The 13,664-nt window shown below is 39.6% G+C and overlaps 17 non-coding genes and 12 pseudogenes across 17 annotated transcripts; all 29 read left to right on the top strand.

The window, feature by feature from the left end:
- Positions 1-131: 131 nt before the first annotated feature.
- On the top strand, positions 132-240 carry LOC146025323 (5S ribosomal RNA; annotated as a pseudogene).
- Positions 241-585: 345 nt separating this feature from the next.
- Positions 586-704, top strand: LOC146024000 (5S ribosomal RNA). Its single transcript, XR_014453398.1, has one exon. It is a non-coding gene; the product is annotated as a 5S ribosomal RNA (ribosomal RNA).
- Positions 705-1,049: 345 nt separating this feature from the next.
- Positions 1,050-1,168, top strand: LOC146021786 (5S ribosomal RNA). The gene has a single exon (XR_014451263.1). It is a non-coding gene; the product is annotated as a 5S ribosomal RNA (ribosomal RNA).
- Positions 1,169-1,513: 345 nt separating this feature from the next.
- Positions 1,514-1,632, top strand: LOC146021470 (5S ribosomal RNA). The gene has a single exon (XR_014450956.1). It is a non-coding gene; the product is annotated as a 5S ribosomal RNA (ribosomal RNA).
- Positions 1,633-1,977: 345 nt separating this feature from the next.
- LOC146021785 (5S ribosomal RNA) lies at positions 1,978-2,096 on the top strand. The gene has a single exon (XR_014451262.1). It is a non-coding gene; the product is annotated as a 5S ribosomal RNA (ribosomal RNA).
- Positions 2,097-2,441: 345 nt separating this feature from the next.
- LOC146025315 (5S ribosomal RNA) lies at positions 2,442-2,560 on the top strand (annotated as a pseudogene).
- A 344-nt stretch (positions 2,561-2,904) lies between these two features.
- On the top strand, positions 2,905-3,023 carry LOC146025197 (5S ribosomal RNA; annotated as a pseudogene).
- Positions 3,024-3,367: 344 nt separating this feature from the next.
- On the top strand, positions 3,368-3,486 carry LOC146023643 (5S ribosomal RNA). The gene has a single exon (XR_014453053.1). It is a non-coding gene; the product is annotated as a 5S ribosomal RNA (ribosomal RNA).
- A 345-nt stretch (positions 3,487-3,831) lies between these two features.
- Positions 3,832-3,950, top strand: LOC146021784 (5S ribosomal RNA). Its single transcript, XR_014451261.1, has one exon. It is a non-coding gene; the product is annotated as a 5S ribosomal RNA (ribosomal RNA).
- Positions 3,951-4,295: 345 nt separating this feature from the next.
- On the top strand, positions 4,296-4,414 carry LOC146021782 (5S ribosomal RNA). The gene has a single exon (XR_014451259.1). It is a non-coding gene; the product is annotated as a 5S ribosomal RNA (ribosomal RNA).
- A 345-nt stretch (positions 4,415-4,759) lies between these two features.
- On the top strand, positions 4,760-4,878 carry LOC146021468 (5S ribosomal RNA). The gene has a single exon (XR_014450954.1). It is a non-coding gene; the product is annotated as a 5S ribosomal RNA (ribosomal RNA).
- A 345-nt stretch (positions 4,879-5,223) lies between these two features.
- On the top strand, positions 5,224-5,342 carry LOC146021781 (5S ribosomal RNA). The gene has a single exon (XR_014451258.1). It is a non-coding gene; the product is annotated as a 5S ribosomal RNA (ribosomal RNA).
- A 345-nt stretch (positions 5,343-5,687) lies between these two features.
- LOC146025314 (5S ribosomal RNA) lies at positions 5,688-5,806 on the top strand (annotated as a pseudogene).
- A 344-nt stretch (positions 5,807-6,150) lies between these two features.
- On the top strand, positions 6,151-6,269 carry LOC146025196 (5S ribosomal RNA; annotated as a pseudogene).
- A 344-nt stretch (positions 6,270-6,613) lies between these two features.
- Positions 6,614-6,732, top strand: LOC146023642 (5S ribosomal RNA). The gene has a single exon (XR_014453052.1). It is a non-coding gene; the product is annotated as a 5S ribosomal RNA (ribosomal RNA).
- A 345-nt stretch (positions 6,733-7,077) lies between these two features.
- Positions 7,078-7,196, top strand: LOC146025368 (5S ribosomal RNA; annotated as a pseudogene).
- A 344-nt stretch (positions 7,197-7,540) lies between these two features.
- Positions 7,541-7,659, top strand: LOC146021467 (5S ribosomal RNA). Its single transcript, XR_014450953.1, has one exon. It is a non-coding gene; the product is annotated as a 5S ribosomal RNA (ribosomal RNA).
- Positions 7,660-8,005: 346 nt separating this feature from the next.
- LOC146025363 (5S ribosomal RNA) lies at positions 8,006-8,114 on the top strand (annotated as a pseudogene).
- A 345-nt stretch (positions 8,115-8,459) lies between these two features.
- Positions 8,460-8,578, top strand: LOC146021780 (5S ribosomal RNA). Its single transcript, XR_014451257.1, has one exon. It is a non-coding gene; the product is annotated as a 5S ribosomal RNA (ribosomal RNA).
- Positions 8,579-9,386: 808 nt separating this feature from the next.
- LOC146025145 (5S ribosomal RNA) lies at positions 9,387-9,505 on the top strand (annotated as a pseudogene).
- Positions 9,506-9,850: 345 nt separating this feature from the next.
- On the top strand, positions 9,851-9,959 carry LOC146025161 (5S ribosomal RNA; annotated as a pseudogene).
- Positions 9,960-10,300: 341 nt separating this feature from the next.
- LOC146024901 (5S ribosomal RNA) lies at positions 10,301-10,419 on the top strand (annotated as a pseudogene).
- A 344-nt stretch (positions 10,420-10,763) lies between these two features.
- On the top strand, positions 10,764-10,882 carry LOC146021779 (5S ribosomal RNA). Its single transcript, XR_014451256.1, has one exon. It is a non-coding gene; the product is annotated as a 5S ribosomal RNA (ribosomal RNA).
- A 345-nt stretch (positions 10,883-11,227) lies between these two features.
- LOC146021778 (5S ribosomal RNA) lies at positions 11,228-11,346 on the top strand. Its single transcript, XR_014451255.1, has one exon. It is a non-coding gene; the product is annotated as a 5S ribosomal RNA (ribosomal RNA).
- Positions 11,347-11,691: 345 nt separating this feature from the next.
- Positions 11,692-11,810, top strand: LOC146025234 (5S ribosomal RNA; annotated as a pseudogene).
- Positions 11,811-12,155: 345 nt separating this feature from the next.
- LOC146021465 (5S ribosomal RNA) lies at positions 12,156-12,274 on the top strand. The gene has a single exon (XR_014450952.1). It is a non-coding gene; the product is annotated as a 5S ribosomal RNA (ribosomal RNA).
- Positions 12,275-12,620: 346 nt separating this feature from the next.
- On the top strand, positions 12,621-12,729 carry LOC146025322 (5S ribosomal RNA; annotated as a pseudogene).
- A 345-nt stretch (positions 12,730-13,074) lies between these two features.
- LOC146021777 (5S ribosomal RNA) lies at positions 13,075-13,193 on the top strand. The gene has a single exon (XR_014451254.1). It is a non-coding gene; the product is annotated as a 5S ribosomal RNA (ribosomal RNA).
- Positions 13,194-13,538: 345 nt separating this feature from the next.
- On the top strand, positions 13,539-13,657 carry LOC146023136 (5S ribosomal RNA). Its single transcript, XR_014452564.1, has one exon. It is a non-coding gene; the product is annotated as a 5S ribosomal RNA (ribosomal RNA).
- Positions 13,658-13,664: the final 7 nt, after the last annotated feature.

The following is a 13,664-nucleotide window of genomic DNA, read 5'->3' as shown; positions in this document are numbered from 1 at the left end:
AATCATGTCCTGTAGGTCTTTTTACATTACCAACACATGATATCTTTCAGTAAGCCAATACAGTTAGGAAACTTTTTTATTAGCTTACCTGGTGATAGAAGTAGAAGAGGGCAAAAAAGTGCCTGTATCTCACCTACAGCCATACCACATTGGATAGGCCTGATCTTGGTAGCTAAACAGTGTTGGGCCAGGTTAGTATTTGGGTGGGAGACCACATGGGAACACCAGGTGCTGTAGGTTTTTTTACATTACTGGCAAATTGTTTTTATTATCTAGCTATTTAAATTGGAAACTTTTTCTTTTTATTGCCTGTAGAGACATTTGGAAGAGGTCAAACAGACACAATAGCCATCACCTAAAGACTTACCACACTGTTTAGGCCCAATTCCAACTGCTTTTGGCAGCTAAACAGTGTTGAGCCTCTTTAGTAGTTTAATTTAAGACCCCCTGCTAATATCATGTCCTGTAGGTCTTTTTACATTACCAACACATGATTTTTTTCAGTAAGCCAATACAGTTAGGAAACTTTTTTATTAGCTTACCTGGTGATAGAAGTAGAAGAGGGCAAAAAAGTGCCTGTATCTCACCTACAGCCATACCACATTGGATAGGCCCAATCTCGTCTGATCTTGCAAGCTAAGCAGTGTTGGGCCTGGTTAGTACTTGGGTGGGAGACCACATGGGAACACCAGGTGCTGTAGGTTTTTTCACATTACTGGCAAGTTGTTTTTATTCTCTAGCTATTTAAATTGGAAACTTTTTCTTTTTATTGCCATTACAGACATTTGGAAGAGGTCAAACAGACACAATAGCCATCACCTAAAGACTTACCACACTGTTTAGGCCCAATTCCAACTGCTTTTGGCAACTAAACAGTGTTGAGCCTCTTTAGTAGTTTAATTTAAGACCCCCTGCTAATATCATGTCCTGTAGGTCTTTTTACACTACCAACACATGATTTTTTTCAGTAAGCCAATACAGTTAGGAAACTTTTTTATTAGCTTACCTGGTGATAGAAGTAGAAGAGGGCAAAAAAGTGCCTGTATTCCACCTACAGCCATACCACATTGGATAGGCCCAATCTCGTCTGATCTTGGAAGCTAAGCAGTGTTGGGCCTGGTTAGTACTTGGGTGGGAGACCACATGGGAACACCAGGTGCTGTAGGTTTTTTCACATTACTGGCAAGTTGTTTTTATTCTCTAGCTATTTAAATTGGAAACTTTTTCTTTTTATTGCCATTACAGACATTTGGAAGAGGTCAAACAGACACAATAGCCATCACCTAAAGACTTACCACACTGTTTAGGCCCAATTCCAACTGCTTTTGGCAGCTAAACAGTGTTGAGCCTCTTTAGTAGTTTAATTTATGACCCCCTGCTAATATCATGTCCTGTAGGTCTTTTTACATTACCAACACATGATTTTTTTCAGTAAGCCAATACAGTTAGGAAACTTTTTTATTAGCTCACCTGGTGATAGAAGTAGAAGAGGGCAAAAAAGTTCCTGTATCTCACCTACAGCCATACCACATTGGATAGGCCCAATCTCATCTGATCTTGGAAGCTAAGCAGTGTTGGGCCTGGTTAGTACTTGGGTGGGAGACCACATGGGAACACCAGGTGCTGTAGGTTTTTTCACATTACTAGCAAATTGTTTTTATTCTCTAGCTATTTAAATTGGAAACTTTTTCTTTTTATTGCCTGTAGAGACATTTGGAAGAGGTCAAACAGACACAATAGCCATCACCTAAAGACTTACCACACTGTTTAGGCCCAATTCCAACTGCTTTTGGCAGCTAAACAGTGTTGAGCCTCTTTAGTAGTTTAATTTAAGACCCCCTGCTAATATCATGTCCTGTAGGTCTTTTTACATTACCAACACATGATTTTTTTCAGTAAGCCAATACAGTTAGGAAATTTTTTTATTAGCTTACCTGGTGATAGAAGTAGAAGAGGGCAAAAAAGTGCCTGTATCTCACCTACAGCCATACCACATTGGATAGGCCCAATCTCGTCTGATCTTGGAAGCTAAGCAGTGTTGGGCCTGGTTAGTACTTGGGTGGGAGACCACATGGGAACACCAGGTGCTGTAGGTTTTTTCACATTACTGGCAAGTTGTTTTTATTCTCTAGCTATTTAAATTGGAAACTTTTTCTTTTTATTGCCAGTACAGACCTTTGGAAGAGTTCAAACAGACACAATAGCCATCACCTAAAGACTTACCACACTGTTTAGGCCCAATTCCAACTGCTTTTGGCAGCTAAACAGTGTTGAGCCTCTTTAGTAGTTTAATTTAAGACCCCCTGCTAATATCATGTCCTGTAGCTCTTTTTACATTACCAACACATGATTTTTTTCAGTAAGCCAATTCAGTTAGGAAACTTTTTTATTAGCTTACCTGGTGGTAGAAGTAGAAGAGGGCAAAAAAGTGCCTGTATGTCACCTACAGCCATACCATGTTGGATAGGCCCAATGTCGTCTGATCTTGGAAGCTAAGCAGTGTTGGGCCTGATTAGTGCTTGGGTGGGAGACCACATGGGAACACCAGGAGCTTTAGGTTTTCTCACATTACTGGCAAATTGTTTTTATTCTCTAGCTATTTAAATTGGAAACTTTTTATTTTTATTGCCAGTACAGACATTTGGAAGAGGTCAAACAGACACAATAGCCATCACCTAAAGATTTACCACACTGTTTAGGCCCAATTCCAACTGCTTTTGGCAGCTAAACAGTGTTGAGCCTCTTTAGTAGTTTAATTTAAGATCCCCTGCTGATATCATGTCCTGTAGGTCTTTTTACATTGCCAACAAATGATTTTTTTCAGTAAGCAAAAACAGTTAGGAAACTTTTTATTAGCTTACCTGGTGATAGAAGTAGAAGAGGGCAAAAAAGTGCATGTATCTCACTTACAGCCATACCACATTGTATAGGCCCAATCTCGTCTGATCTTGGAAGCTAAGCAGTCTTGTGCCTGGTTAGTACTTGGGTGGGAGACCACATGGGAACATAAGGTGCTGTAGGTTTGTTCACATTACTGGCAAATTTTTTTATTCTCTAGCTATTTAAATTGTAAACTTTTTCTTTTTATTGCCAGTACAGACATTTGGAAGAGGTCAAACAGACACAATAGCCATCACCTAAAAACTTACCACACTGTTTAGGCCCAATTCCAACTGCTTTTGGCAGCTAAACAGTGTTGAGCCTCTTCAGTAGTTTCATTTAAGATCCCCTGCTAATAATATGTCCTGTAGTTCTTTTTACATTACCAACAAATGATTTTTTTCAGTAAGCCAAAACAGTTAGGAAACTTTTTTATTAGCTTACATGGTGATAGAAGTAGAAGAGGGCAAAAAAGTGCCTGTATCTTACCTACAGCCATACCACATTGGATAGGCCCAATCTCGTCTGATCTTGGAAGCTAAGCCGTGTTGGGCCTGGTTAGTACTTGGGTGGGAGACCACATGGGAACACCAGGTGCTGTAGGTTTTTTCACATTACTGGCAAGTTGTTTTTATTCTCTAGCTATTTAAATTGGAAACTTTTTCTTTTTATTGCCATTACAGACATTTGGAAGAGGTCAAACAGACACAATAGCCATCACCTAAAGACTTACCACACTGTTTAGGCCCAATTCCAACTGCTTTTGGCAGCTAAACAGTGTTGAGCCTCTTTAGTAGTTTAATTTAAGACCCCCTGCTAATATCATGTCCTGTAGGTCTTTTTACATTACCAACACATGATTTTTTTCAGTAAGCCAATACAGTTAGGAAACTTTTTTATTAGCTTACCTGGTGATAGAAGTAGAAGAGGGCAAAAAAGTGCCTGTATCTCACCTACAGCCATACCACATTGGATAGGCCCAATCTCGTCTGATCTTGGAAGCTAAGCAGTGTTGGGCCTGGTTAGTACTTGGGTGGGAGACCACATGGGAACACCAGGTGCTGTAGGTTTTTTCACATTACTGGCAAGTTGTTTTTATTCTCTAGCTATTTAAATTGGAAACTTTTTCTTTTTATTGCCATTACAGACATTTGGAAGAGGTCAAACAGACACAATAGCCATCACCTAAAGACTTACCACACTGTTTAGGCCCAATTCCAACTGCTTTTGGCAACTAAACAGTGTTGAGCCTCTTTAGTAGTTTAATTTAAGACCCCCTGCTAATATCATGTCCTGTAGGTCTTTTTACACTACCAACACATGATTTTTTTCAGTAAGCCAATACAGTTAGGAAACTTTTTTATTAGCTTACCTGGTGATAGAAGTAGAAGAGGGCAAAAAAGTGCCTGTATTCCACCTACAGCCATACCACATTGGATAGGCCCAATCTCGTCTGATCTTGGAAGCTAAGCAGTGTTGGGCCTGGTTAGTACTTGGGTGGGAGACCACATGGGAACACCAGGTGCTGTAGGTTTTTTCACATTACTGGCAAGTTGTTTTTATTCTCTAGCTATTTAAATTGGAAACTTTTTCTTTTTATTGCCATTACAGACATTTGGAAGAGGTCAAACAGACACAATAGCCATCACCTAAAGACTTACCACACTGTTTAGGCCCAATTCCAACTGCTTTTGGCAGCTAAACAGTGTTGAGCCTCTTTAGTAGTTTAATTTAAGACCCCCTGCTAATATCATGTCCTGTAGGTCTTTTTACATTACCAACACATGATTTTTTTCAGTAAGCCAATACAGTTAGGAAACTTTTTTATTAGCTCACCTGGTGATAGAAGTAGAAGAGGGCAAAAAAGTTCCTGTATCTCACCTACAGCCATACCACATTGGATAGGCCCAATCTCATCTGATCTTGGAAGCTAAGCAGTGTTGGGCCTGGTTAGTACTTGGGTGGGAGACCACATGGGAACACCAGGTGCTGTAGGTTTTTTCACATTACTAGCAAATTGTTTTTATTCTCTAGCTATTTAAATTGGAAACTTTTTCTTTTTATTGCCTGTAGAGACATTTGGAAGAGGTCAAACAGACACAATAGCCATCACCTAAAGACTTACCACACTGTTTAGGCCCAATTCCAACTGCTTTTGGCAGCTAAACAGTGTTGAGCCTCTTTAGTAGTTTAATTTAAGACCCCCTGCTAATATCATGTCCTGTAGGTCTTTTTACATTACCAACACATGATTTTTTTCAGTAAGCCAATACAGTTAGGAAATTTTTTTATTAGCTTACCTGGTGATAGAAGTAGAAGAGGGCAAAAAAGTGCCTGTATCTCACCTACAGCCATACCACATTGGATAGGCCCAATCTCGTCTGATCTTGGAAGCTAAGCAGTGTTGGGCCTGGTTAGTACTTGGGTGGGAGACCACATGGGAACACCAGGTGCTGTAGGTTTTTTCACATTACTGGCAAGTTGTTTTTATTCTCTAGCTATTTAAATTGGAAACTTTTTCTTTTTATTGCCAGTACAGACCTTTGGAAGAGTTCAAACAGACACAATAGCCATCACCTAAAGACTTACCACACTGTTTAGGCCCAATTCCAACTGCTTTTGGCAGCTAAACAGTGTTGAGCCTCTTTAGTAGTTTAATTTAAGACCCCCTGCTAATATCATGTCCTGTAGCTCTTTTTACATTACCAACACATGATTTTTTTCAGTAAGCCAATTCAGTTAGGAAACTTTTTTATTAGCTTACCTGGTGGTAGAAGTAGAAGAGGGCAAAAAAGTGCCTGTATGTCACCTACAGCCATACCATGTTGGATAGGCCCAATGTCGTCTGATCTTGGAAGCTAAGCAGTGTTGGGCCTGATTAGTGCTTGGGTGGGAGACCACATGGGAACACCAGGAGCTTTAGGTTTTCTCACATTACTGGCAAATTGTTTTTATTCTCTAGCTATTTAAATTGGAAACTTTTTATTTTTATTGCCAGTACAGACATTTGGAAGAGGTCAAACAGACACAATAGCCATCACCTAAAGATTTACCACACTGTTTAGGCCCAATTCCAACTGCTTTTGGCAGCTAAACAGTGTTGAGCCTCTTTAGTAGTTTAATTTAAGATCCCCTGCTGATATCATGTCCTGTAGGTCTTTTTACATTGCCAACAAATGATTTTTTTCAGTAAGCAAAAACAGTTAGGAAACTTTTTATTAGCTTACCTGGTGATAGAAGTAGAAGAGGGCAAAAAAGTGCATGTATCTCACTTACAGCCATACCACATTGTATAGGCCCAATCTCGTCTGATCTTGGAAGCTAAGCAGTCTTGTGCCTGGTTAGTACTTGGGTGGGAGACCACATGGGAACATAAGGTGCTGTAGGTTTGTTCACATTACTGGCAAATTTTTTTATTCTCTAGCTATTTAAATTGTAAACTTTTTCTTTTTATTGCCAGTACAGACATTTGGAAGAGGTCAAACAGACACAATAGCCATCACCTAAAAACTTACCACACTGTTTAGGCCCAATTCCAACTGCTTTTGGCAGCTAAACAGTGTTGAGCCTCTTCAGTAGTTTCATTTAAGATCCCCTGCTAATAATATGTCCTGTAGTTCTTTTTACATTACCAACAAATGATTTTTTTCAGTAAGCCAAAACAGTTAGGAAACTTTTTTATTAGCTTACATGGTGATAGAAGTAGAAGAGGGCAAAAAAGTGCCTGTATCTTACCTACAGCCATACCACATTGGATAGGCCCAATCTCGTCTGATCTTGGAAGCTAAGCCGTGTTGGGCCTGGTTAGTACTTGGGTGGGAGACCACATGGGAACACCAGGTGCTGTAGGTTTTTTCACATTACTGGCAAGTTGTTTTTATTCTCTAGCTATTTAAATTGGAAACTTTTTCTTTTTATTGCCATTACAGACATTTGGAAGAGGTCAAACAGACACAATAGCCATCACCTAAAGACTTACCACACTGTTTAGGCCCAATTCCAACTGCTTTTGGCAGCTAAACAGTGTTGAGCCTCTTTAGTAGTTTAATTTAAGACCCCCTGCTAATATCATGTCCTGTAGGTCTTTTTACATTACCAACACATGATTTTTTTTAGTAAGCCAAAACAGTTAGGAAACTTTTTTATTAGCTCACCTGGTGATAGAAGTAGAAGAGGGCAAAAAAGTTCCTGTATCTCACCTACAGGCATACCACATTGGATAGGCCCAATCTCGTCTGATCTTGGAAGCTACGCAGTGTTGGACCTGGTTAGTCCTTGGTTGTGAGACCACATGGGAACACCAGATGCTGTAGGTTTTTTCACATTACTGGCAAGTTGTTTTTATTCTCTAGCTATTTTAATTGGAAACTTTTTCTTTTTATTGCCAGTACAGACCTTTGGAAGAGGTCAAACAGACACAATAGCCATCACCTAAAGACTTACTACTCTGTTTAGGCCCAATTCCAACTGATTTTGGCAGCTAAACAGTGTTAAGCCTCTTTAGTAGTTTAATTTAAGATTCCCTGCTAATATCATGTCCTGTAGGTCTTTTTACATTACCAACAGATGATTTTTTCAGTAAGCCAATACAGTTAGGAAACTTTTTTATTAGCTTACATGGTGATAGAAGTAGAAGAGGGCAAAAAAGTTCCTGTATCTCACCTACAGCCATACCACATTGGATAGGCCCAATCTCATCTGATCTTGGAAGCTAAGCAGTGTTGGGCCTGGTTAGTACTTGGGTGGGAGACCACATGGGAACACCAGGTGCTGTAGGTTTTTTCACATTACTGGTAAATTGTTTTTATTCTCTAGCTTTATAAACTGGAAACTTTTTCTTTTTATTGCCAGTACAGACATTTTTTAAGAGGTCAAACAGACACAATAGGCATCACCTAAAGAGTTACCACACTGTTTAGGCCCAATTCCAACTGCTTTTGGCAGCTAAACAGTGTTGAGCCTCTTTAGTAGTTTAATTTAAGACCCCCTGCTAATATCATGTCCTGTAGGTCTTTTTACATTACCAACACATGATTTTTTTCAGTAAGCCAATACAGTTAGGAAACTTTTTTATTAGCTTACCTGGTGATAGAAGTAGAAGAGGGCAAAATAGTGCCTGTATCTCACCTACAGCAATACCACATTGGATAGGCCTGATCTTGGTAGCTAAACAGTGTTGGGCCAGGTTAGTATTTGGGTGGGAGACCACATGGGAACACCAGGTGCTGTAGGTTTTTTCACATTACTGGCAAATTGTTTTTATTATCTAGCTATTTAAATTGGAAACTTTTTCTTTTTATTGCCTGTAGAGACATTTGGAAGAGGTCAAACAGACACAATAGCCATCACCTAAAGACTTACCACACTGTTTAGGCCCAATTCCAACTGCTTTTGGCAGCTAAACAGTGTTGAGCCTCTTTAGTAGTTTAATTTAAGACCCCCTGCTAATATCATGTCCTGTAGGTCTTTTTACATTACCAACACATGATTTTTTTCAGTAAGCCAATACAGTTAGGAAATTTTTGTATTAGCTTACCTGGTGATAGAAGTAGAAGAGGGCAAAAAAGTGCCTGTATCTCACCTACAGCCATACCACATTGGATAGGCCCAATCTCGTCTGATCTTGGAAGCTAAGCAGTGTTGGGCCTGGTTAGTACTTGGGTGGGAGACCACATGGGAACACCAGGTGCTGTAGGTTTTTTCACATTACTGGCAAGTTGTTTTTATTCTCTAGCTATTTAAATTGGAAACTTTTTCTTTTTATTGCCAGTACAGACCTTTGGAAGAGTTCAAACAGACACAATAGCCATCACCTAAAGACTTACCACACTGTTTAGGCCCAATTCCAACTGCTTTTGGCAGCTAAACAGTGTTGAGCCTCTTTAGTAGATTAATTTAAGACCCCCTGCTAATATCATGACCTGTAGCTCTTTTTACATTACCAACACATGATTTTTTTCAGTAAGCCAATTCAGTTAGGAAACTTTTTTATTAGCTTACCTGGTGGTAGAAGTAGAAGAGGGCAAAAAAGTGCCTGTATGTCACATACAGCCATACCATGTTGGATAGGCCCAATGTCGTCTGATCTTGGAAGCTAAGCAGTGTTAGGCCTGATTAGTGCTTGGGTGGGAGACCACATGGGAACACCAGGAGCTTTAGGTTTTCTCACATTACTGGCAAATTGTTTTTATTCTCTAGCTATTTAAATTGGAAACTTTTTCTTTTTATTGCCAGTACAGACATTTGGAAGAGGTCAAACAGACACAATAGCCATCACCTAAAGACTTACCACACTGTTTAGGCCCAATTCCAACTGCTTTTGGCAGCTAAACAGTGTTGAGCCTCTTTAGTAGTTTAATTTAAGATTCCCTGCTGATATCATGTCCTGTAGGTCTTTTTACATTGCCAACAAATGATTTTTTTCAGTAAGCAAAAACAGTTAGGAAACTTTTTATTAGCTTACCTGGTGATAGAAGTAGAAGAGGGCAAAAAAGTGCATGTATCTCACTTACAGCCATACCACATTGTATAGGCCCAATCTCGTCTGATCTTGGAAGCTAAGCAGTGTTGTGCCTGGTTAGTATTTGGGTGGGAGACCACATGGGAACACAAGGTGCTGTAGGTTTGTTCACATTACTGGCAAATTGTTTTTATTCTCTAGCTATTTAAATTGGAAACTTTTTCTTTTTATTGCCAGTACAGACATTTGGAAGAGGTCAAACAGACACAATAGCCATCACCTAAAGACTTACCACACTGTTTAGGCCCAATTCCAACTGCTTTTGGCAGCTAAACAGTGTTGAGCCTCTTCAGTAGTTTCATTTAAGATCCCCTGCTAATAATATGTCCTGTAGTTCTTTTTACATTACCAACAAATGATTTTTTTCAGTAAGCAAAAACAGTTAGGAAACTTTTTTATTAGCTTACATGGTGATAGAAGTAGAAGAGGGCAAAAAAGTGCCTGTATCTTACCTACAGCCATACCACATTGGATAGGCCTGATCTTGGAAGCTAAGCAGTGTTGGGCCAGGTTAGTACTTGGGTGGGAGACCACATGGGAACACCAGGTGCTGTAGGTTTTTTCACATTACTGGCAAATTGTTTTTATTATCTAACTATTTAAATTGGAAACTTCCTTTTTTTTCCTGTAGAGACATTTGGAAGAGGTCAAACAGACACAATAGCCATCACCTAAAGACTTACCACACTGTTTAGGCCCAATTCCAACTGCTTTTGGCAGCTAAACAGTATTGAGCCTCTTTAGTAGTTTAATTTAAGACCCCCTGCTAATATCATGTCCTGTAGGTCTTTTTACATTACCAACACATGATTTTTTCAGTAAGCCAATACAGTTAGGATACTTTTTTATTAGCTTACCTGGTGATAGAAGTAGAAGAGGGCAAAAAAGTGCCTGTATTCCACCTGTAGCCATACCACATTGGATAGGCCCAATGTCGTCTGATCTTGGAAGCTAAGCAGTGTTGGGCCTGGTTAGTACTTGGGTGGGAGACCACATGGGAACACCAGGTGCTGTAGGTTTTTTCACATTACTGGCAAATTGTTTTTATTATCTAGCTATTTAAATTGGAAACTTTTTCTTTTTATTGCCTGTAGAGACATTTGGAAGAGGTCAAACAGACACAATAGGCATCACCTAAAGTCTTACCACACTGTTTAGGCCCAATTCCAACTGCTTTTGGCAGCTAAACAGTGTTGAGCCTCTTTAGTAGTTTCATTTAAGACCCCTGCTAATATCATGTCCTGTAGGTCTTTTTACATTACCAACACATGATTTTTTTCAGTAAGCCAATACAGTTAGGAAACTTTTTTATTAGCTTACCTGGTGATAGAAGTAGAAGAGGGCAAAAAAGTGCCTGTATCTCACCTACAGCCATACCACATTGGATAGGCCCAATCTCGTCTGATCTTGGAAGCTAAGCAGTGTTGGGCCTGGTTAGTACTTGGGTGGGAGACCACATGGGAACACCAGGTGCTGTAGGTTTTTTCACATTACTGGCAAATTGTTTTTATTATCTAGCTATTTAAATTGGAAACTTTTTCTTTTTATTGCCTGTAGAGACATTTGGAAGAGGTCAAACAGACACAATAGCCATCACCTAAAGACTTACCACACTGTTTAGGCCCAATTCCAACTGCTTTTGGCAGCTAAACAGTGTTGAGCCTCTTTAGTAGTTTAATTTAAGACCCCCTGCTAATATTATGTCCTGTAGGACTTTTTACATTACCAACACATGATTTTTTTCAGTAAGCCAATACAGTTAGGAAACTTTTTTATTAGCTTACCTGGTGATAGAAGTAGAAGAGGGCAAAAAAGTGCCTGTTTCTCACCTACAGCCATACCACATTGGATAGGCCCAATCTCGTCTGATCTTGGAAGCTAAGCAGTGTTGGGCCTGGTTAGTACTTGGGTGGGAGACCACATGGGAACACCAGGTGCTGTAGGTTTTTTCACATTACTGGCAAGTTGTTTTTATTCTCTAGCTATTTAAATTGGAAACTTTTTCTTTTTATTGCCATTACAGACATTTGGAAGAGGTCAAACAGACACAATAGCCATCACCTAAAGACTTACCACACTGTTTAGGCCCAATTCCAACTGCTTTTGGCAGCTAAACAGTGTTGAGCCTCTTTAGTAGTTTAATTTAAGACCCCCTGCTAATATCATGTCCTGTAGGTCTTTTTACATTACCAACACATGATTTTTTTCAGTAGGCCAATACAGTTAGGAAACTTTTTTATTAGCTCACCTGGTGATAGAAGTAGAAGAGGGCAAAAAAGTTCCTGTATCTCACCTACAGCCATACCACATTGGATAGGCCCAATCTTGTCTGATCTTGGAAGCTACGCAGTGTTGGACCTGGTTAGTCCTTGGTTGGGAGACCACATGGGAACACCAGATGCTGTAGGTTTTTTCACATTACTGGCAAGTTGTTTTTATTCTCTAGCTATTTTAATTGGAAACTTTTTCTTTTTATTGCCAGTACAGACCTTTGGAAGAGGTCAAACAGACACAATAGCCATCACCTAAAGACTTACTACACTGTTTAGGCCCAATTCCAACTGATTTTGGCAGCTAAACATTGTTAAGCCTCTTTAGTAGTTTAATTTAAGATCCCCTGCTAATATCATGTCCTGTAGGTCTTTTTACATTACCAACAGATTATTTTTTTCAGTAAGCCAATACAGTTAGGAAACTTTTTTATTAGCTTACATGGTGATAGAAGTAGAAGAGGGCAAAAAAGTTCCTGTATCTCACCTACAGCCATACCACATTGGATAGGCCCAATCTCATCTGATCTTGGAAGCTAAGCAGTGTTGGGCCTGGTTAGTACTTGGGTGGGAGACCACATGGGAACACCAGGTGCTGTAGGTTTTTTCACATTACTGGCAAATTGTTTTTATTCTCTAGCTATATAAATTGGAAACTTTTTCTTTTTATTGCCAGTACAGACATTTTTTAAGAGGTCAAACAGACACAATAGGCATCACCTAAAGACTTACCACACTGTTTAGGCCCAATTCCAACTGCTTTTGGCAGCTAAACAGTGTTGAGCCTCTTTAGTAGTTTAATTTAAGACCCCCTGCTAAAATCATGTCCTGTAGGTCTTTTTACATTACCAACACATGATATCTTTCAGTAAGCCAATACAGTTAGGAAACTTTTTTATTAGCTTACCTGGTGATAGAAGTAGAAGAGGGCAAAAAAGTGCCTGTATCTCACCTACAGCCATACCACATTGGATAGGCCTGATCTTGGTAGCTAAACAGTGTTGGGCCAGGTTAGTATTTGGGTGGGAGACCACATGGGAACACCAGGTGCTGTAGGTTTTTTCACATTACTGGCAAATTGTTTTTATTATCTAGCTATTTAAATTGGAAACTTTTTCTTTTTATTGCCTGTAGAGACATTTGGAAGAGGTCAAACAGACACAATAGCCATCACCTAAAGACTTACCACACTGTTTAGGCCCAATTCCAACTGCTTTTGGCAGCTAAACAGTGTTGAGCCTCTTTAGTAGTTTAATTTAAGACCCCCTGCTAATATCATGTCCTGTAGGTCTTTTTACATTACCAACACATGATTTTTTTCAGTAAGCCAATACAGTTAGGAAACTTTTTTATTAGCTTACCTGGTGATAGAAGTAGAAGAGGGCAAAAAAGTGCCTGTATCTCACCTACAGCCATACCACATTGGATAGGCCCAATCTCGTCTGATCTTGGAAGCTAAGCAGTGTTGGGCCTGGTTAGTACTTGGGTGGGAGACCACATGGGAACACCAGGTGCTGTAGGTTTTTTCACATTACTGGCAAGTTGTTTTTATTCTCTAGCTATTTAAATTGGAAACTTTTTCTTTTTATTGCCATTACAGACATTTGGAAGAGGTCAAACAGACACAATAGCCATCACCTAAAGACTTACCACACTGTTTAGGCCCAATTCCAACTGCTTTTGGCAACTAAACAGTGTTGAGCCTCTTTAGTAGTTTAATTTAAGACCCCCTGCTAATATCATGTCCTGTAGGTCTTTTTACACTACCAACACATGATTTTTTTCAGTAAGCCAATACAGTTAGGAAACTTTTTTATTAGCTTACCTGGTGATAGAAGTAGAAGAGGGCAAAAAAGTGCCTGTATTCCACCTACAGCAATACCACATTGGATAGGCCCAATCTCGTCTGATCTTGGAAGCTAAGCAGTGTTGGGCCTGGTTAGTACTTGGGTGGGAGACCACATGGGAACACCAGGTGCTGTAGGTTTTTTCAC

Source organism: Crinia signifera, chromosome 7, assembly GCF_055691185.1.
Source record: "Crinia signifera chromosome 7, ASM5569118v1, whole genome shotgun sequence".
NCBI classification, from domain to species: domain Eukaryota; kingdom Metazoa; phylum Chordata; class Amphibia; order Anura; family Myobatrachidae; genus Crinia; species Crinia signifera.
This window is presented reverse-complemented; position numbering and strand designations above follow the sequence as displayed.